Source organism: Rattus norvegicus, chromosome 1 (genome assembly GCF_036323735.1).
Source record: "Rattus norvegicus strain BN/NHsdMcwi chromosome 1, GRCr8, whole genome shotgun sequence".
Taxonomy (NCBI): Eukaryota; Metazoa; Chordata; class Mammalia; order Rodentia; family Muridae; genus Rattus; species Rattus norvegicus.
The window spans coordinates 15,630,873-15,654,362 of record NC_086019.1 but is presented as its reverse complement, the minus strand read 5'-3'; the positions used below and the strand labels follow the sequence as shown (position 1 = coordinate 15,654,362).

At 43.2% G+C, this 23,490-nt stretch overlaps 1 long non-coding RNA gene across 2 annotated transcripts in view; it reads right to left on the bottom strand.

Annotated features, from left to right (window-relative positions):
- LOC102550206 (uncharacterized) overlaps positions 1-23,490 on the bottom strand; it is a 41,523-nt gene that overhangs the window by 3,759 nt on the left and 14,274 nt on the right. The gene's annotated exons all lie outside the window — the stretch shown is intronic.

The following is a 23,490-nucleotide window of genomic DNA, read 5'->3' as shown; positions in this document are numbered from 1 at the left end:
TGGTTCCTATTGATTAACCTCATGTGATTACAGCAAAGACGGTCTTCCGTGAGTTCTTGGGGGGTCACGTCATCCCGAGACTTGAGTGAGGGTCTTCCCGCTCCAGGGGTCTTTCAGGCACAATGACCCTCCTCACCTCTTTCTGCCACATGGGAATGTCAGGAGGCCTTGCAAGTAGTCGGGGCTTTCCTGACAAATACAGTAATGCCTGGTATGCTTGGAGAACAATGGTCTATAGCCCCCCAAAAATAGAGTAGCATTATGAGGAAGCAGAAGGGTGCTAGAGTCAAAAAATTCACACTTAGTAGCTCATCCACTTCAAACAAATGATTACTAACTGTGAAATGTGGGGATGTTGATTCTCAAGACCTTATCAGGTTATAATATTAAGAATGCATTGGGTAAATAAGGATCAATACTGGGTGTGAATTTCCTTAGTCCACCACACCCACCATGCGGCCAGGTCGCAGGTTCAAGATAATTGCTGGTAATACTCTCTCCTTCCCATCTTATTTCCTCATTGGTCATACATGCAAATTTTATCTTCCAATTCTCTCTGATGGGTTTACTGGTTTAATATCACCATCTGCCTTCCTATACCTACGTTTAGGGTCATAATCCTGTAGACATACTTACAACTCACTAATGCGATAACTGCCTGGGGCTATAATTATCTCATTTTTGTCTCTTTTTCATTACATATTCATCTTGAATGGTTTCTTCTCTCTCTCTCTTTCTCTCTCTCTCTCTCTCTCTCTCTCTCTCTCTCTCTCTCTCTCTCTCTCTGGTTTTACCACTTCCTTCTGGACTTCTCAGATTACTCACTGGGTTTTCTTAATTTTTTTTTATAACTATGATTCTATGTTCAAACTTGACCTCATCAGTTTCCTCCAGAGTCAGCTACCTTTACTAAGCATTACCCTTTATGACTGGTAACCCGACTTTCCTGGTTGCTCATAACCTGGGCCCTTTCCAGTATCCCGTTGTTTCGCAAACTTTCTTCCTTATCTGGCCAGTGGGAAGGGCCGAGGGTGTGAATGAAAAGCCTCGAAAAGCCCCCTACAAGTTCAAATCCAGTGTTCAGGAATTTGAAAAGAAATTAGATAGCATAGATGGGTTATTCCAGGAAAGGGTCAGCCTCTTTTACTCTGATGCTCAAGCTGGGTTGTACAGACCCACTCAGTGAGGAGGGGCAAATACATACAGCTGCTTCTAAATGTCTTTGTCTCCAGTTACCTAATAAAAATATAGTGATATACACAACAGAAATACTATTCAGATGTAAACAAAGCTGAAACTGTAACATTTGCAAGAAAAGGGAGGGATCTGCGAAGTTCAACATTAAGAGAAGTGGCCTAAAATTAAGAAGACAAAGACAACGTGGTACCTCTCATATATGGATCTTTTTTGTAATGTATGACACAGGCATGTAAAAACTGTGTACAGGTGTGGGTAAAGCAAAGAGCGGAACAAAGCAAAAGGCTGGAAAGGAGACCGAGATAGAAAAAAGAGGCAATGAGGTAGAGATGTTGGGAAAAGTCACAGGTGACGTGAAAGCCAAAAGGAGACCAGATGGGGAGGTTTAGCGGACAAAGGGTCCAAAAGGTGGGACAGTTGAGTGAGACAGGAGCCTGTCAAAACACTTTGTTCACAAGTAGCATGATGAAATGTGATACTTGAAAAATGTAACTGAAAAAAATTAAGAAGGATCGACTCTAGTCAGCCCATGACAAAGCCATGGGGCACCTCTTCCTGTCCTGTGTCCAAAAGAGAGGGGTCCTGTGTATGCAAAGTAAAATAGAGGATCCTGAGAAAAGAGCTATTAACCAGAGATCTCGTCTCACCTTACTTTTAGATTATCATTCCAGCGGGAATAGAAGATGCCCTCCCAACAATCTCCATAGCATTTGAAGAACACAGACGAAATTTGTTTGGAAATGCAGGATTTCCATTTGCAGTTCTCATCACTCAACAAAGATTTCCCCAATGCTTGCGAGGAGAAATGCTTCATCAGGCTGAAATGAGCAGCTGTTTGCAAGGACCTGGCATAGACACACATGAACAATGGGTGGGAGTTCCTTTGGCCACTCCATCAGGTTGGCATGCAACTCTGGAAAAAGCCTGTTGTTTAACTTGAGGATTAGCAATGGCCCCGTGAGTGCTCAGCTGTTTTAAATTAAAGTGAAAGGCCCTTGTGATGGTTACTGCGTTATGCTTGGAGGATGGTAAACACCTGCTCCACTCCTAGCAAGCATTACACGTCCACAGATTACTGCCTTCCATTCAGCACCGAGGAAACGTGTGTGTGTTCTCAGTTGTGTTCTAGATATTATATTACTTTGCCTGAGGACAAGGATTATCTTTGGATTTGCTTGAAGTCTAACACAGAGCCAAAAAATATGAAACGCTCATAAAGATGTTGAGAAAAAATGACGGGATGGGAACTTCCCTTCGTGCTATGCTTGTCACGTTTTTTCGGTCTCTGGTAGGGACGGGGAGCAACGTGTTCAGTCATTACTCAGCTCGTTTCGTGTCAATAAATAAATAAATAAATAAATAAATAAATAAATAAATAAATAACACACCGAGTCAAAGCACAAACATTTGCCTCGTTATAAAACAACCCTTTATCTTTAAAGGAAGGTGACATTGCTAATAATGAATGTACAGTGGAGACACTAGGTAAATCAGATTGTCATCTTTTGTTTCAGACCATGCAGGAGGGATGGGGGCCATGCCCAGAGTGTGTCAACCAAGACAGTAGTTCTGGGTAGTAACTCTTAGATGGCTGGGGCTGCTTCCCAGCAGACTCAAATTTTATTGTTTATTACCTAACTTTTCAACTTTATGTTAAGTGTCCAGAATAATTTTTGGCATCCATGTAACAAGTTCAGGTGCTTCCTTATCTTCTTTGTCTAGAGTACAGCTTAGAATATCTCTACCTTCTGGCTATTTTCGGGAGCATTACTAAGGCCAATGATGTGACACACCAGTGAAGGACATCCAACTCATGGTCACCAGCTTCAGAGAAAGGAGACAGGAACCATCACATCAGTGTTACAACCCATGTGGTGGTTGTGCTGATATAACACAACAGGAAAAGAGGCGATAGCTGTTGGCGAGGGGCCCAAAGACATTGCCTCCCAATGTCCCAGAGGGCAGCCTGTAATTATTACAGATGAAAAGTCGCTACACACCCTGAGATACTCTTCTGTCTGACCTCTAGGTTGGCACCTCCCTAGCTTGACCACTGGGCCTTTTGCAAAGCCAAGGCTGAAAACCGCCTCTTTGCTTCTGTTGTTATCTCTAGCAACCAGATCAGCTAAACCTTGCAATGCTTAAGACAAAATAAAAATGCAAAGTCCCGGGACCAGCAATTATGAAAATTTTCAAGAGACAGCAGCAGACCGGTAGAGTGAGCATGGACTTTAAGTGAAAAATTCTTGTGAATACACTGGTCAGAGGTTACTCCTGCTTCATACTCCCTCACCAAGAGGCTCAGTTTACTCACAATGCCTTTTCCTTCTGTTAAAAGCCTCCCACTGACATGCTTGGGGAGGAGCCTTCACCAGAGAGCTCAGTCTAGGCCTGTTCCCCTTGGTGGTTCTTTTCCAGAGCTCTGGTCTCTGCCTCTTCTCAGCTGAGTTTCTGATGCTGATGGGTAACCACAGAATACTAAAAAGTGAAGTAATTCACTCTTACTTGGGGCAGAGGCTGTACAGCAAGAATCACAAGCCCTGTGACAAGTGGCAAGCTCCAGAGGGAGGATACTTGAGCTTTTCAGTCACGGTACTGGTCTTTCCCCTTTGCGGTTTGGCCATGAGTGCTGGAATGGTTTTATCCATGCATCTATCTGACATTCAGTGAGTGCCTACTATCTGCCAGGCACTGTGCTGATTTCTGGGGACGCAAATATGGATGTATTTGTCCCCAGCCTTTGAAGTACTTTCTTCTAAAGCAGTGCTTCTCAACCTTCCTAATGCTGTGACCCTTTAATACAGTTCCTCATGCTGTGATGACTCCCAACCATAAAATCAACTCATTGCTGCTTCATAACTATAATTTTACTACTTTTATGAATCATATTTAACTATCTGATATGCAGGATATCTAATACGTGACTTGTGAAAGGGCCATCTGACCCCTACCACACCCCCCAGGAGTCACAACCCACAGGTTGAGAACTGTTCTAGGGGACAGACAAAAAGAAGCAGAGTGGACAAGCAGTGAGACTTCAAGGAGACTTAGAGGAGCTTGTGACACGAAAGAAGTGTGGCTGTGGAGAGGGATAGAGTATGAGAAGGGACCACTGGGTTTGCTTTCTTGTTAACCACTCTAGTCGATGCAAATCAGGCAGTTATGACCAAATCACAACTGACTCCAATTCTTAAAGCAACTCAGGCTTTTCAGAGCCCTGACTGAAGCAGAGATTTTCTTCCATACCCAGTGTACTTCTTCCTATGCAATGATCTCTCAGTCAAATTCACATACTAACCTCTATCACTGTCCAGATCAAACATTTAGTTATTTGGGACTTAGCTGGTTATTTTTGATTTCTGCCCCAAATCCCTCTGATACTTTCCTCTGGCCACATATGGGTCAGGTCTCTGGGTCTTCTTTCTTATGGGCTCTGACCTCATGCTTGCCTCCTAACCTTTGTAGAGTCTAGTTTGAACCAGAATCTTGCTCAGTCAGTTTACCCCAAATCCCCAAACTCTGGTATTATCAGTCTTTTATCTCATTTGTCTGCCTTCAGAAAAAAATCTGTTCTGTTTATCTAATAAAAATCCCCCTACCCTCTGGTATTTCATTGTATTAATTTTCATGCATGAATTCCCACCCCATTCCTTAGCTACTAACCCTTACTTCTCCTTGTTAGAGTCAGAGGTGACCTCAGTCCATAGCAAGGTCCTACTGCTGACTGCTATGGTCCCCTGCACCCCACTCTATAGTTCCTCCTTGAAAAAAAATCCACTGCCATTTTTTGTGTCATGAAGCTTTCTCTAACATTTTTTCATCTGTTCTCCTCTAAATGTCTAGGGCTGAGACTCTACCTCTCGAGGCAGGACCTAGTAGTTTCTTGGTGGCCTCAGCTGTGGTATAGCAAGCTCTGCCTCTTCTAAGGATGCTCAATGCCAGAATCTATAAAGAAAACTGTCAGGGCCTAACCTCCTGGGTATCCTCTACTGCTACTAATCTTGTAATAGGAACTCACATTCCCCTACTTTGTGACCTGATTGTAACTCAAGGACTTCAGAAAGACAGAACTTGGAGGTGTCACCGTGGGACCCACTTTCCTCATCCACTTGATGATTTGTCAAAAGTCATGTGTGTAGAAGACCAGATTCAATGTTTTCTCCTCTCACAGATATTTCTCTTAGGTTCAGGGCTTCAGAACATACTCCAGAAAATATTCATGCTTCCCAACAGCTATGGGCATCTCCCCATGTCCACACTCTAAGCCTAGTGCAGGAATCACTGGATTCTCCTCTCTTTGCCTGTTTCCTTTTTTTGACCTCTCTTCCCATACCCTTGGGCTTCTCTTCCACTGTGGTCAGAGAACATCTTCACATTCCAGATTCTCCCCAAATCTGTGATATGCCTTGTATCTTGACCTTGAAGCTTTGGTTCTTGTTATGATAAAATGTCTCCCTGTCTGTTGAGTTCTCTGATCCTTAGCTTCCTAACATCCTTAATCTAATTGATACAAACAGCTTCTTTATTGCAGTTGTCCCTTCTGTAGAATTAGATCTTCACAGTGTAGAGGATACTGAGGAACAAAGGTCAGAATTGTAGTAAGATGAATAGAGGGCACATTATGTAAAAGAATAGAAACTTATTCAGTAGCTAATAGACACCCTAAAGACCTTTCAAAACAGCAGCAACACAGCACTGACCAGAACTCAAACACAGTGTTTGTTTGGTCCAAGTAGTTGGTAACACTTAAAAATTAAGAGTTTACATATACAAGTCTAACATCTCAGTTTTCTTAAAACAATTTAGCAAAAGTGGATCCACTTTCCAATGAACAAGTGGCTGGGTTTAGGAGTGTTTCCTGCTGTGGGATGAACAAAATCCACATTATCACAGACTCAACCAGCTTTTTCATGACTTTTTCATTTCTGCTTGGACCTCACAGAGCGCTCGACTCCTTGACAAAGTAAAATATATATCTAAAAGCTCATAGAGGAAGCAATCCTGGATGCTGTTGTAGAAGTAGTTTGGCCAGAGCTCAGGAGCTTTATATTGGTCAGAATGGAAAAAGGAGAAGGAGGAGGAGAGAAGGAAGATGGGGGGAAGAGGAGAAGAAACTGCAGAGAGAGAAGAAGGAATAGGAGGAGGTGAAAGAGAAGGAGGAGGAGAGGGAGAGAAGGAAAAGGAAGAAGAGGAGGAAAAACAGTTGGAGGAGGTGATAAACATGATGACCTGATGACCAGGTTTCCTCCTTGAGTAAGAAGGCAAACTCTTACCAAGAGAGTAAGATCACTGCTAAGCATTGCGTTTAAATAAATAATCTGAGAGACAACCGAGAGAAGATGTTTACCAATTAGAAGCAAACTGGCAGCATCTAACAGAAATATAATTTTGATGCTTAAGTCAGAACTGAGAGAGTTTTGTTAGGCACAGATAGAAATGTTCTAAGATCTCCCAAGTATTTTTAAGGGGAACCCTCAAATGTAAAAGAAAGATTAATAAGGAAAAAGAAAAAGATGTTAAATAAACCTAGGTGGTGGTCATCTCAGCTCAGGGCCTGAGGTATCTGGCTGGCATGGCTGATGGCAGAGTTGTCCCCAGCAAAGAGAGTATATCCCCTGTGGTGAGTCATAAAGGAAAGGAGATAAAGACAGCTTCCTTTATTTGCTTGTTTTTTGCCGTTTGTTTTTAATTGCCTTTAACTATTTTTTTTCAATCCAGATAACCAAGACTACCCAAGCAACTCCCAGGACTATAGGAAAACTCTGTCTTCTCACCTGCAAAAAACATGTGAAGCTAGAATTTGTTGCATAATACACATCACTGAGAGCTCTCCTGCCATGTTCCTTGAGCAATCCCCTTTCCTTTAAATACCCCATTTCTCAAAGACCTCTACACTGTATCAAAGTCTAAGTGGCTACCTAGCTAAAACCCTTCTGACTTCACTGTCTCAAAACTTACCACTAAGTTCTAGTTGGCCATTTGCATGATTCTCTAGTTAGTGGTTACTGTCCTACTAGACTATAAGACTAGGGAAAGCTACTGACTTTGCTTGACACTGGTAGTGTAGAAGCCTCCCAGGAAGGGACATTTAAGTGGAGATTTAAAGGAAAAGTGGACAACAATAAGGAAAGAATGAGGTTATGAAACTGAATTATGCAAATGAGGTTCTAACTTTATACACCTTTTGTAGGCGATGTTCAAGTAGGAATTCAAGATTATTAAGTTAATTAGTATTCAAGTCGGGCTTCTTTTAATTCTCTTTTAAAAATAAATAAAACGGTCTCCCTTAGTCCACAAAGGAGGGGCTAGAATGGGACAGCTTTCCTCTCATAAAGGACAAGAGCCACACATGAAACTCTTTCAACAACTTCCCACACACCGATCAGCAAGTGCAGATAGTTTGTAGTCCTGGTCCGAGAGCAAGAAACCAACAAGACCGGATGATTGTTCCAGTTTTCTGCAGACTTGGAATTTTCAGATCACAGGAAAGGAAAACTTAGGCAGAGCTTGGTGGCTTTCTCTGAATAGAGAAGATGAATACAGAACACTGGTGAGTCTGAGGCCTCTCTTGTTTATCTGGCAAATTATCAAAGCGGAGGAAGTTACACTAAGAGCTCATTCAAGAATCTCCTTAGACCTGAATGCTAATGCTGTTTGTTTGAATACTAATACACACTGGTATTATTGCAAGCTGAAATTCTTTGAGGGTGGAGATTAATAACACACTGAGTACAAGCTGAACGACTTCAAAAGCTGAAGAAAACCTGGGACTGTTTTGGATTTTCACTACCACCCAGAACACAATTGAGCAACCAGCTTTAGCCAGACACCACAGAGAGTCTTATCTTGCTAATAAGATTCAGCTCGCCCTAGAGCTGACCATTCCACACCCAAGCTAACGAAACCCAGAGCAAGTCTATAAAAGCAAACTCATAGCTGCGATGTAATAGTTAGCATTCTTAAAATGAACACCAACAACAGGATTTATCTTGTCTAATAGTCAATAAAAAAAATAGGCATGTGAGAGGAAAGCAGGAAAATACACTCTACAATCAAAAGAATCATCGACCAATCGAAGCAGTGAGCATAAATGATAAAACTGACATACAAGGTCTTAAAGAAGCTAATGTAATTTGGGGCTGGAGTGGTGGCTCAGTGGTTAACAGCCGAGCTGATTTTCCAGAGGATCTGTGTTTAGTTCCCAGTACCCGCACCAAGTGGCTCACGGACACCTGTAACTTCAGCCCCAAGGGATCTGTCATCTTCTTCTGACTTTCACAGTCATGCACTCACATGTGGAATACACTCATGTAGTCAGACACATTTACACGGAAGTAAAAAATAAAACAGGTTCTTAAGATAGTTATTGCGATAGTCTGCCTGTTAAAGGAAAATATAACTCTGAATAGAAAAATACAAAGTGTAAAAATAAGAAAGCTGTTATAGAACTGAAACCCAGCACACAAAATGGGAACTGTTTGACCTCATAGCATATCAGATGCTAGCAGATCTGTGGGTCTAAACATCAATGTGTAATCTGTGATTCAAAAGGCGAGCAATGCTCAGTGCTGAGACACAGTATCAAGCAGTCTACTGTGTGACCTCGTTCTCAGACAAGGATAAAAGAAGCAAATAAATGCCGTTCACCCAGATGTGTGTATGTAAGATTTGTCCCCAAACTTCAATTTGACAAAAATTAGGAACTATTCTAATTGCCGCCATTCTTGAGATCTCTCAAGAACAACACAGACAAAACATCAGAGTTGAATTGCTATCATAAAGACAAAACATTACACTCACCAGAGAAAGTGGGAAACACTGGTAAGTAATGCCACAGACATAACATCAGAAGATGTCGGGATAGAGGACGTTAAAGTCACATCTCTGAAGTGGCAAAAGAAGATGCGTTTGCACCCAAGATGGTCAATACAATGAAAATATCTTTAAGGTATACATTTAAACAAAAGTTGAATGTACAAAAAGAAATGCTGGCAATGAGAAGCATGAGACTTTCTCACCCTACAAAAAGCTGTGGGTTGGTAAGTTTGTTTAGTGGATGAGGGTGCTTGCCAAGGAAACTGGACAACGTGAGTTCAATCCCAGGGATCCCATGCTGGAAGGAGATAATCAACTCCCACATGTTGTTCTCTGGTCTCTACAAATGTACTATTTTACACACACACACACACACACACACACACACACACAGAGAGAGAGAGAGAGAGAGAGAGAGAGAATAAATACATGAATAAAATTATTCAAAGATAATTAGGGGGGTTGGGGATTTAGCTCAGTGGTACAGTGCTTGCCTAGGAAGCGCAAGGCCCTGGGTTCGGTCCCCAGCTCCGAAAAAAAAAAAAAAAAAACCAAAAAAAAAAAAAAAGATAATTAGTTAAAGCAGAAATAATGACAATCTAATTCCTAAAGTTTAGGACCTGTGAGCATGTAAGGAGGGGATGAGGAGGATGAGAAGGGAGGTGTGGAAGTGGGAGTGCACTGCTATGGGGTGAAGCTGTTTTCATGCCCATGACAAAACCCCTGACAAAGCAAAGATGGATAGCGGATAAGTCAATTACATACTCATTGTGAAGGAGAGGAAGGGAGTCAGATAGGGAGGCTCACACCTGCAGCCTCATCATTCTGGAGGCTAAGGCAGGAGACTGTCATAAATTGCAGCCCACCTTGAACTACATAGTGAGCCCTAATCTTGAGAAAAAAAATGTGGGAGTGGGGAAAATAAGGAATAAACAAGAAAAAATATAGTTAGGACAGCAGACATAAATATAATCTTATTTAAAACTACTTTAAAAAGTAAGGAGTACACATATTACATTTGACTTCCATGTTCTCGTGCTCATGTCCACTGGTGTTAAAAGGCAAAGACTGTTGATTTATATAAAAAAAAAAAACCCAAGGCCCACTATGAGCTACTGGAGAAAATGACTCTTAAACACCTGAGACACAGAAAGGTTAAAAGTCACCTTTCTTGAGTGGGTCTTTGATATCAGCATTTGGGAAGCCAAGGCACATGGATTTCTGTTAGTTCAAGGATAGCCAGGGCTACATAGTGAAACCCTGTCTCAAAACGAAACAAACAAACAAACAAAAAACAAAAACAAAAAAACAAAAACAAAAAACAAAACAAAACAAAACACCTAGAAATATGGGAGAAATTGTGTTAGCAGAGATCTCAAGAAAGACAGGCTGGCTTTGCTACTCTCAGAAAACAGACTTTCAGGATTGGAGGCAAATAAAGCCACTTCATAATGACGATAGTCAACTCAACAAGGACTCATAACCACCTGAAAAATGCTACTCTTGATCATAGACTTCAAAGTAGATCAAAACAGCTGGAACTATAGCTTAATGATGGCGCTCTTGCTTGGTAGATTTGAGGTCCTGGGTTAAAGTCTCAGGACAGTTGAAAAATAATAAAAAGAAACATAAAAAAATTGATTACGAGAAGAAATATCAACACTCACAACTCCAGGTGGAAAGTGGTGATAGTGCTCTTCTCTTAGTACCTGACAGAAGGAAAAATGGTGAAGATCCAGTGAGCTTTAAGGCGTCATCATCCGGCTTGGCCCCAGTGGGATGCTACGTCCAATAAAATCTGAGCGTACTTTGCAAACACAAATGTGACACGTCCTGTGCCCTCTGCCAAAAGTAAAATTAAAATAAAGGCACTAGAAGGCAGGACCTGATAGAACCTCCAGATATTCCGCGAAATTAGCCCGCGTATTTCATAGTATCTCATTAGTCTAAAGAAAGCACAGGTCAGGCTTTCTGCTTTTTGTTTTGCTTTGTTTTTGTTTTGTTTTGGTTTGGTTTGGTTTGGTTTCGGTTTCGGTTTGTTCTTTTGTTTTTGTTTTGTTGAACAAGTTCTAGAATGAATAGGCCAAAGTTACCAGACACGGTGCCAGTCTTCAAACAGCATGGTTCATACCAAAATTACCACAGCATGTTATTCATCACTAATTCTAGAAGCTCCTGGCTCCAGTGTTAGCTTGTTAGTCCCTGAAGCATCGAGCAAATAACAGGTATATATTAGGAGTTGGCATCATCCCAATTAGTTTTTCCAAAGCCTAGTGACCACTGGTTGCTAGGCACCTCAGACTCAGTTAGCCTACACACCAAGACGCTTCCTCTTTCTTACTCAGAAACTTACAGGAAACCTTAAAAAAAAAAAAGAAAGGATGAACCAAAAGAAGAATTGGTCGTCAACGATGAAATGGAAGTTAATGGGGAAAAAAATGTCTAGCCTGGGGATGTTAATATTGTTACTTTTTGAGGGGAACTTGGTGCAAAACTCAGAAGGTGATTGCTTATGATGAAAAGGATGAAGTTCCAAAGGAGATGACACCGGGACACCTTCCCACCAGGAGACACTCAGCTGTTTCTCACTATGGAAGTGCAAAGGGAAAGTAAGAAGGAGGTGTGACAATTAAGTCATCTGTACTGAAAGAGCGTACCCCTAAACAGGGAGCCGCATCTCTCGCTCCGATCGCGGGGTGGGGTGCCCCCAGGAATCACGAGTAGCCATTCTTGATGTAACAGCAAGAGGTAGCTTTTATTAACGAGATCCTGGGTCTTAGAGGGATCCCGGGTCGACACGTATCTCACACAGGAGACAGAGGAATCGACCCCGAGCTTCCAAACTCGGGGGTTTTTATAGGGGAGGTTAGGGGCATTCGAGCGGTTACACATGATTGGTCAATTCAAAAGGTGCATGGTTACTTTCGGCGCGAAATGACATCAGCAAGGAGTATGTGTTATCTAGCAGCTCGGCAGGCAGGTAGGGTGGCTCATCTCACTCAGGGGGGTGAAGGAAGGGGAGGGGGTGGCTACAGATGGTCAATGTCCTTGGGGCTGATAGCTGGTTTGGCAAGTCCTATCTCTGACTCTCCCTCAGGCACGTCCGGCCCTGCACATCCGGACTCTGACAATGAGAAACCTTTATGAAACTCTAGTTCTGCACATTCGGGCTCTGACAACGAGTAACCTTTATGAAACTCTAGTTCTACATTCCCCACTTCTTTTTTTTTGTTAATAGTTCTAATCTTAGAACTTCATGGAGAACTCAGCTTCATCTAGCATAACAGCTTGGTATTGTTGTCTTAACATGAGGATTCTAATCTGGACACTATCCAAGCCTATCCACCAAGGTCATGACTAGCTTTTAGAACTTCTAAGCTTATACAGACTGTGATCCCTGAGGCACAGTCCCAAGAAGTGTTAAGAGTACTAACATATGCAATGTTACATCATTTGTAATGGAAATCAAGCCTATCCCACACCTATCTTGATAGAACCCAGGACAAACATGACTGAATTTCCCTCTAGGTCCCAGCTCTCAGCCCCAACAGCTAGTACGTGGCTGGTGAGGGCTGAGAATTGACAGCTCTCAGGGTGGTCAGCAGCACCAGGTATGGTCCTTTCCAGCGAGAGTGTCTGGGCTCAGTGTAGCTGCAGTCTCCTGGAACTGATGACTGATGAGATGTCTCAGGGGTCTCCGGAGCATAGGCTGCTGTCAGCTGTGAGCAGACTTCTTTCTGTATCACCTGTAGGTCTTTTAGCCTGGCACACAAATCATTATTACTATGGCACTATGACATGTTGGTTCAGTAACATCATCTAATACAGTTGGGGGGGGCTGAGGCCCCCATATAAGATCTCAAAGGGGGTAAGGCTGAATCTGGAAGGGGTATTTCTTGCTCTGAAGAGAGCAAGAGGGAAGGAGTGTCACCCAGTCTGCGCCAGTCTCCATGGTTAATTTAATTTGGTCAGGGTCTCTTTTAAAATTTTATTTATTTACTCTACCTGTCCTGAACTTTGAGGTCTGTAGATACAATGTAATTTCCAATTGACCTCTAAATACTTGGCCACACCCTGGCTTACCTCGGCAACGAAAGTAGGGCCTTTGTCTGACCAGATTACCTTGGGCATTCCAAATCGGGGGAAGATTTCTTCCAGTATCTTTTTGATGATTGCAGAGGCCGTCTCTCATTTGGTGAGGAAACCTTCTATCTATTCCTGAAAAAGTATCTACAAGCACTAGGAGATACTTGTGATTACACTTCGACTTTTCACTAAACTCTCTAGGTCTCTTTGCCCTGTTTGCTTGCTAAGCATTCACTTATTGTCATACCTTATACTTTCTACTGTCTCTCTGGCTAAAATCTTAAAGTCTGTTACATACACCTTAACTACTTGGACAAACTTCTTATCTCCTAAATGAGTCCATTTCTGTATTTGGCAAAGTGAGTCTTTTCTTTGTTCTCTGAGGAGTATAGTTTTCCCTCAAGTGTGCCATTGTCCTTTATCTTTTAAGCAATTTGGGCCTTTTCTAAGTGAGGCCATCCCTTAGTCCGATCCTAGTTCTCAGTGGCTGTCTCTTGCAGGCCTGCAACCAGGATAGGCTCCTGCATAGCCATTTTTCGAGTCGCTTGATCTGCTTCGTTATTGCCCCATGCCACTGAATCTCTTCCCTCCTGATATCCTGAGCAATGAATAGTACTCACAGTTGTTGGCTTCACCAGGGCATCCAAGAGATGGCAAAGGCATCTGAAGTGCTGATGTGCTGGGGGGGTAGAGGTTCAGCCATCCCAGATGACATTGTGTTGTCCACCATGGCAGCACCCACTTATCTCTGACCTTCATGAAGAGAATTGTTCCCGTCTGTGGACAAGGTCCTCGGCTTTCAGCAGGGGTCAATCAGCCAGTCGCAGAGGTCTTTCCTCCATCCATGGGCTTCTGCCAGTGCTTGACACTCGTGCTGTGGTGGCTCCAGGTCCGGATTGGGCAGCAAGGTGACCAGATTGTCCCCAACCGGTGGAGAATCTAGTCCATGGCAGCTGACCAGTGGTCCCATCTTTTGGGACACTCTATTCAAAGGCAAAACATCAGCCACTCTATCACAGTTTAAGTCCTGGATTGGGTGATAATTGTTAGTGCCCGGCAGGCAGGAATGATATGTTCCAGGCAGAACAGCACTAAGCCATTCATCTCCCAGCATCAGGTACTGGTGCACTGAGACAGGTCTTAAGCTCCACATACACAGTCTGTAGATATGCATACACATGGCCTCACCCAGTCATTTTAGCCCACGCAAGCCATTTTGGAGAGCAATTTTCTCATGAGCAAGGGATAGGGGCAGTCAGAGATGACCATGAACTAGTGGGTGGGTTACCCAGCCCACGCCAAGGTCCACTGTTCTTCGGGCAGTCCATAAGTATTGTTCGTTGCCAGTAGCCCCTTCACTCAAGGTCTTTGGATATTGGCCCACTGGGGGGCATAGGAGCACAGAGCATTGGGTCCCTGTATCCACACTTCCCTTCTATCTCTGTACATAGCCAGCACTCTAGGACCAAGAAGCTCTCCAGTGGCCCCTCTTGTTCTTTCTTGAGCAGTCCCTGACCCAGTGTCCTTTTTCTTTGCATTAGGCACACTGCTCTTTAGCCAGGAATTCTCTTCTGTTGCCAGGTACTATCTTCCTAGGTTCCCTAACTACTGTGGCCAGTATATGTGCCTCTCTCGTCTTTTATCTCTCTCTTTAGCTCTCTAATTTCCTCTTCTTTTTGTCTCTTTTCTTCCCTAGCTTCCTGCTCTTTTTACCTCTTTCTTTGTAACTTGTACTAACTCTCAGCAACTTAACTTAACCCTTTAAATTTCTGTAACTTTCTCTTTATATCCTTTCCTTATCTTAGCCAGATTGGTAGGGCATTTTCCAGCTCCTCAGAGACCCACCCTTGGAGCCTGGTGGCAGACCTGGCACTCCCTACCTTCAGGCGTTCTTCCTGTAGCATTTCTAACACAGCCTGTCCCTTTTTTTTTTTTTTTTTTTTATAGCCTGTTGACAGCATTTCTGATCTTTTAGGCAGCTACACACTAAGTGCCATACTGGCTGAAACTCCGCCTTTAAGATTCCTTGTTCCCAAGCAAAATTTAAATCTTCCCCAACTCATCACAGCTGGCTGCGAGCACAAGCACAGATAAAACACTGTTTTAAAGATTAACTTTGGCTATCAACCAACACACCGCCACTAGAGCGGGGTCCATAAGATTAAGTTTCTTAGAACCATCTGATTTTACCTCCCAACAGAATTCCAGAGTATCCCCTTGCCCTAACATCCGTCCAATGGTCCACCATCAAAGACAAAGGGGTTATCACAGTCAGATCTTTTTGACTGCTAGTTGCCGGGTCCTCCCGACAAAGACTGGCTCAAGGAACGTCTCTCACGCGTCCCAGAGCCTGCGCGATTGGGGCATCCCCCGGTGCGCTTTCTAAAAAGGAAAAAAAGAAAGAAAAAGACTATTCAGAGTAGGAATCCTTCATCTACTCACAGGCGCCATTTCGGGGTGGGGAACCTTCTTCCACCCGTGCACAGGGTAGGAAACCTTCTTCTGCCCAGACAGTGCACTCTCAAGCTAGCTTTCTACGGGGTGGGGAACCTTCTTCCACCCGTGCACAGGGCAGGAAACCTTCTTCTGCCCAGACAGTGCACCAAGACACTAAACCGGTACCGAAAAACACAGACTATAGGACTTAATTCACACACACACACACACACACACACACACACACACACACACACACACACACACACACGGACACATTCAGCGGCCGCTTTCCAGCACTCACACTTACGTACCTCCAAGTGGCATTCGGGGTTCTGGGGGGGTCACGCTCCGATCCCGGACGAGCCCCCAAATGAAAGAGCGTACCCCTAAACAGGGAGCCGCATCTCTCGCTCCGATCGCGGGGTGGGGTGCCCCCAGGAATCACGAGTAGCCATTCTTGATGTAACAGCAAGAGGTAGCTTTTATTAACGAGATCCCGGGTCTTAGAGGGATCCCGGGTCGACACGTATCTCACACAGGAGACAGAGGAATCGACCCCGAGCTTCCAAACTCGGGGGTTTTTATAGGGGAGGTAAGGGGCATTCGCGAGGTTACACATGATTGGTCAATTCAAAAGGTGCACGGTTACTTTCGGCGCGAAATGACATCAGCAAGGAGTATGTGTTATCTAGCAGCTCGGCAGGCAGGTAGGGTGGCTCATCTCACTCAGGGGGGTGAAGGAAGGGGAGGGGGTGGCTACAGATGGTCAATGTCCTTGGGGCTGATAGCTGGTTTGGCAAGTCCTATCTCTGACTCTCCCTCAGGCACGTCTGGCCCTGCACATCCGGACTCTGACAATGAGAAACCTTTATGAAACTCTAGTTCTGCACATTCAGGCTCTGACAACGAGTAACCTTTATGAAACTCTAGTTCTACAGTACGATGGGTAGTGTCAGTTCAACAAGATTTAGAGTCACTTGGGAGATGATCCTCTGGGCATGTCTCTGGGAGATTATCTTCATTTTGTTGACTGGCATGGGAAAATGTCTCCACGGTGGGTGACATCATTCCCTGTGCTATGCAAATGGAGAAAGGGAGCCAGGTAGTGCTCTCTTCTCTCTTCTCTCTTCTCTCTTCTCTCTTCTCTCTTCTCTCTTCTCTCTTCTTCTCCTTCTCCTTCTCCTTCCTTCTCCTTCTCCTTCTCCTTCTTCTTCTTTTCTCTCCTCTCTCTCCTCTCTTTCTCCTCTCTCTCTCCTCTCTCTCTTCTCTTCTCTTCTCTCTCTCTCTCTCTCTCTCTCTCTCTCTCTCTCTCTCTCTCTCTCTCTCTCTCTCTCTCATTTGGATGTGATATGACCAGCCATTTCAATCTCCTCCTGACTTGACTTCCTCATGGGAAGGGATGTTTTTTGCACTGTGAACTAAAATAAACCCTTTGCTTTTCTTTTTTTAGAAAAGGTTTATTTATTTACTTATTATATATACCTGTTTTCAGATACACCAGAAGAGGGCATCAGATCTCATTACAGATGGTTGTGAGTCACCATGTGGTTGCCGGGATTTGAACTCAGGACCTCTGGAAGAGCAGTCAGTGCAGCTCTTAACCGCTGAGCCATCTCTCCAGCCCAACTCTTTACTTTTTAAGTTACTTTTTTTTTCTTTCTGTTTTATCACAGCAACAGCAAAAACAGCTAAGATAATTTATATAATACATTTCACCCTAAGAAATTTTAAATTGTGTCAATATACACATATTACATGATACATAATAATACAAAACCCGGCACTTCCCAATCTCTAAGTATGGAATTAACACATTTCCACATGGTAGAATTGTCACTGACATTTAACTTCTGGATTTTTTTTCCGTTTCCAAATGGGAAACATGGGAAATTCACATGCATGCCCTGATAAGTATTTACAAAGAAGCAAACACTCTAATGTGTATATTACTTTAAATTATAGGAAGCTTCAAAGTATTAGTTTCATCATTTGAATACTTTCCTACACGTTTATAACACAAAGTGAGAATTTTATTTTTTGACAGTTAGGGTTTTTAATGATATGCCAAAAAAATTTTACAGGTCACAGAAATTTTTTTTTATATTTCCCTCCTATTAGTAAGATCGCTCGGCATATCAGCCTGTATCTTCATTTCCATGGTCCTTCCACCCAGGGTAAAGCAAGAGCTACCTGTATATAAAACTACATGAAATGCCACAGAAGCAGTCCTTAGCAGAAACATGACAGGTCGACACACCTATCCTAGAAAAGAAGAAACCCCAAAATTTACCTCCAGCCAGCCACTATGGTTCTAGTAATATGAAGAGGCAGAAGAATCAGTAGTTCAGGGCCAAGTTTCAGTAGGCACTGAGAGCTCTAAGCCAGCCTGGGCTATATGAACTCCTGTCTCAAAACCCAACAAAAATAAATGTTAGAAAACTAAACAAGATTTGTTGGTCTTCTGCCTAAGCTCCACCCCCACGGCTACCTGGCAACAGCCTGGTACGTTCCGCCCCACCGTTGCCTGGAAATAGCCAGCTGTGCCTGACACTGTATAAGGGGCTGCTTGCCCCCTCCTCTCTCTCTTGCTCTCTTGCTCTTTGCTCTTCTCTTTCCCTCTTCTCTTTGTCCCTTCTCTCCCCATTCCCCTCTCCCTGCACGTGCTCATGGCCGCCCTTTACTTATCCCCCCTTCTACTCTTCTTCTCTCGTTAAACCTTTCCATGTGGACCCATGTTGGCTTGGTGTGTTTTGTCCAAACACGAGCGGAGATTTAAACCCCAACAATATTAAAATTACTTTAGGATCTAGGAGAAGGGCTGTGAGACACCTTAACAAGTAGAGATGCCTAGTAATTTGAATTTTATTCCTGGATCTCAGAGATAGCAGGAGAGAAATGACTCCTCAGACATTTCTTCTGGCCTCTATAGGTAGGCTATGACAAGCATACACCTGCACACACACACATATACACACTAGATAAATAAATTATAACTTTAAAAGAGGTTTAAAAGTCAAAAAAATTAAAGGCAAAAAGAAAGGGAAGAAGGGAATGTGCCAAGAACATAGAAAGATCAATGAAGTCAAATGACCCAACATTTTTTATTCCTAAATATTTCAGAGAAGTGATGATGTGGTCACACAAAGGCTGGTGTTCTCATGCACAGAACTTTTGCTAATAGTAGCCCCAAATATTCAACAAATAATTGTGATATCTATAGCCTAACAAGTCACTCTTTACTAAAGTGGAATGAACTTCTAAGTTTTTACCAACATAAGCTTTAGTTTTAAATTTTATTGATTTATTTATTGTGTATACGGAAAGAAGAAGACTAAGTGTGGATTTCAGAGAACAACTTTCAGAACTTGGTTCTCTCCCTCTCTCTCTCTTTCTGTCCCAGGGATCATTAGGCCAGGAGTAAGTGCTCTTACCCTCTGAGCCATCTCAAAGACATGGACTTTAACATTTAGATTTATTTATTTTATTTTATGTATATGAATGTTTGGCTTGCATGTATGTCTGTATATCGCGTGCATGCCTTGTGCCCACAGAAGTCAGAAGAGGACATCAGATTGGAACTAGAATTGGGGATGATTGCGAGCTGCCATGTAGGTACTGGGATTAAACCCTGGTCCTCTGTAAGAGCATCGAGTGCTCTTAACTGCAAAGCTATCTCACTGGGCCCTTTAAAAACACTCTTTTCCTTTTAGACTTATTTATTTTGTTCTATAGGTTTTAGCTTTAAATGGAAGCATTATGTTGTATACAGGAGGCCAGTCAATAAAAATACATACCGCACCATATAATTCTCCTGGTACCTGGTGTAAGGCAAGGTGACAAGAAGCAGACACGTAGAAACTTTCTAGAGTGGTGTGGTTGTTAAATGCTTTATTTGTGACGGTGGTTGCCTGCATTTCTACATTTGCCAAAACTAATCAAACTGTCCACTTAACGTAAGTAGATTTTTAAAAATAAACATACAGAAATCACAATGAATATTAAGACATGAATCGGAAGGACTTGGTCATACAAGCTCTTCTTGTTTAGATTGTATTTTCTGCTTTTGTTTGTTTTGGAGTAAATTGTTTAAGACAGATGTTCATTCTGTGTAGTTAAGAACAGTCTGGAAAGTACTATGTAGCCTAGGCTAGCCTCTAACTAGTAGTCATCTCCTTGTCCCAGCCTCCTCCGTGCTGTTATTCCAGGCTTGAGCCATCGTGCCTGGTATTTTCCTCTAACTCCAGACTTGTAAGAACCAAGAGTATCGGGAGTGGGGCTGAGGAGGGGATGTTTACAACTGTGCGTGTTCATAATTCTGCCAGAGAGTGCCCTTGTGTGTGGTGAAATTGCCGCCTGTTCTGTACCCCACTGGGTCGCAGTGCAAGAACTCCTCCTCCCTCCCTTTGCAACTCTGACTCTTTTTTTTTTTTTTGTTTCCTGCCTGGGAGGCAGAACCTTCTTTGTTTTCACCAACACAGAAGTTCAGCAAAAGCGAGGGAAATTGCAACCAGCTGTGTTCTCTCGTCTGCCTCAAGTGCATCTCCTAACATTGTTACCGAAGGAAAGCGTGTTTTCTTTTTCAACATGTGCTATGTGCTGTAACCTTCTCCAACTTCCTTAACAACAAGCCACCTACTTCCTCAGGTTTTTTTTTTTCTCCAGAAATTAGGCAATTAATGGGTGATAGTGCCTGCCCGCCTCTTCCCCCCCCCCCCCCACACACACACTGAAAGTTTACTTCCTGGGGGAATTCAGACCCAGTCTAAACCAGTTGCAGATGTCTGGTAGTTCCTCCAGATTCTGTGGCTGGAGAGGATATGGGGTTGCCACTAGTAACCAGAAGCAGATCGGGAGTCAGACAGCTTCCCTGTAGGCGTCCCACGGTTTACTACTTTGAAAGACAGCAAAGCAGTCTTCTGTGTTAGCCCTAGGGCAAAGGATAGCAGGGCCTGCTTGTATTTCCTCAGCTCTCTCTCCTAGATAACTGACCAAAGTCAAGTGGCTGGCAGGGCAGGGTCTTCCACACAGCATCCCTTACAAAAGCAATGTCCCCTGGTGGGTTCTGCTAGGACTGAAGATCTTCTGCGCTTCCTCCTGCTGCGGTTTGAGTGAGATGGGGGAACGGCTGCCGGCTCTGCCTCCTTGACATCCTTTTGGTTTTGCTGCTGCACATCGGTTTCTGCAGTACTGCATGCAAAGCCAGAAGACACCCACCTGTTCTTGGAGAGCCCTTCCTTACCACTCAGTCCTTTTAAAGTCATGCACTGTGTGCCAAGGTTGTGCTCGCAAGGGCTCTCTTGCTAGATGTTATGAAGCACTCAGCTTGCTAGGATTCTAAGTTGGTTGTTGTACTGAAATATTAGACAACAACAACAACAACATTACTGGTCCTTCAATGATTACAAGATGAATGTGAGATGGTCTAATATTAATTCTCCAAAATTAAAAAAAAATAGTTATAAACTGTTCATTCCAAGTTTCAAGTTGTGGATAGGAAAACGTTCCTGGGTAGAACGCTGGCCTCCCTGGCCGAGGCTGTGCCTAGAGTCACAGTGTATCTACCGTACTGTCAAGCCGAGGAACACTACAACTGAGTAACACCGAAGTCTGGACTAACGGGCTCTACCCTACCAGGATCTGAACTTGACTTCAAAGGCCCCTGAGTCACCCGTCCAACCCTATCAGCTTTACTCAGTTCTCCCACACAACCTTTGTGAGACTGCCTTTAAGAAGGCAGAAGCATGGCATCTATATATCAACTGATTCCAAACACTTGAGCTCTAAATCTTCATCTAAAACATAGAAATTTTTTTTTTTTATGTTGCCTCAGAAGTCTAGAGAACTGAACCCAACCCTGAACTGAAGTAGAAGTCGGGAATAAGTGTTTAGACTCTGTCACTGGAATTGTCACGTTTTATTCATGGATGCTTAGTGCTGTCTCAGTTATCAGCTTGGAAACTACACAAATTGTTCCATTTGTCATGATCTCATATTAGAGGAAGATCATATAGTTCACAAAATATAAAAATAAACAAAGCGTGAGCCTATCTCATCTTTAAGAGGTATTGGACTGCGGAATCCTAGATTCAAAATTGTTGCTGTAAAATTATAAAAAAATAAAATGGGGTCTTTTACCCCGCACTATGTCTGGCAATGCCCCAAGATATCTCATAGATATCTTAATCTCAGCCACTCTGCTCCATCCCATATCACACTGCCGATGGCTACTCTCTGAGCCCGGCAGCAATCTCTCTACCCATCCAGTTCCCAAGGCAGGTTGCCACCATGCCGGAAATATACATCCCAATTCCGTGGCAGCTTAGTGTCTCCGGCCGCCACATACTTTCTTAAATTTAAATCGCCACAAGAAAGAACACACAACATAATAACCTCTGATCCAATTGATAAGATATAATTGCCCACCTACACATACAAAGTCCTGTACACACCCATCCCTTAAGAATATTCTGTAAATGTGCAGAGAGGAGTCTTAACATCAGCCTCCATGTTCTCTCTGCTGCTTCTCCTGCCTCGCTCCAGTCTCCTCCTCTCTTGATCAATGACAGGACTCGTTCTATCTTGTACCTGCCCTCACCTGTATGGCATCATACACAAAATTGTAAGATTTTCCTTATTTTCTTTTTTTTTTTTCCTTTTTTTCGGAGCTGGGGACCAAACCCAGGGCCTTGTGCTTACTAGGTAAGCGCTCTACCACTGAGCTAAATCCCCAACCCCAATTTTCCTTATTTTCTAATCTGAACATATTCATATAAGGACAAGTTCCTGTTGATGTTGCAGAAACAAATTTAGCTAACGAATAAAAATCCATCAATATCACCTCACACAGGATAAGAAGGGATTTTCCTTTCTGCATAGCACATTAGGTACTTTAGAGAAGAGTTTCTTTGCCCTGGAAAAATACCAGACTATCTCTGAATTATACCTCAGAAAGTAGCAACTGTGAATGTAACAAACTTCAGTAAGATTAATTTTTTTTCTCTTAAAACTAAGATTTGTTTTGACATCACCAACATTTCCAAATCAGGGCTCTCCTTATAATGATCTTACAGTGAGTCCTGGTGGGTGTAGTTCTGGGCTAAGCACCCAAGGAACCATCTGGGTGTCACTAACCCCCTAGCTTTGAAAGCACAAAGGCAGATAGATACCTTGGAACTTCCCAGAACTTGACAGAGGGTTTCTGGCATCTAGCTAGCCTAGAACAAGAAGTTCTTCTCCTTGCTAATTCCTCATTTTAGAAGGTGAGCAGAGCTCCTCTGTGAAAGTCTGTCTCAAGTGCATCAACCCCTTCCCCTCCCACCCCACCAAAAAGCACCTTAGTCTTTATCCGTGACCTTCCCTAGTTGATAGGCTAGGGTGTTCCACCTTGATTGTAGACAGAGATTCAGTACAAAGATGCTGCTTTCCAGCCGATAGCAAGAAATAAACCAGTCAAGATCTCTGAGAAGGGCAGACCGATATCAGCTCCAGTCATCAAAAGTTAAGACAACCTTAGACTGCAGCATATGAAGAAGCTGTCGCCTTACTTTTTCTTACAGGGCCAGAGTCTTGGTATAAACATGTCGTTTCCAAAGATTGTTTGTGTGTGTGTGTGTGTGTGTGTGTGTGTGTGTGTGTGTGTGTGTGTGTACCATATGAGTTCAAGAGCCCAAGATAGGTCAGAAAAGGCATGGATACCCTGGAATTGGGGTAGTTACAGAAGAGTGTGGGTGTCCCTGTGCATGCTAGGTGCTGAATCTGGATCCTCTGCAAGAAGAGTAAGGGTTCTTCACCAGGGAAACCACCTCATCCAGCCCCCACCCCAGTCCTGGAGTCACTTAACATTTGGTAGTATTATCCCTGATTTTTAGGGATGCAAACAGCTAAACTGACACCTATCCTCCAGCACTGGGGCAAAATACAGGGGACGTAACTCGGGCTTACCCGAAGATGAAG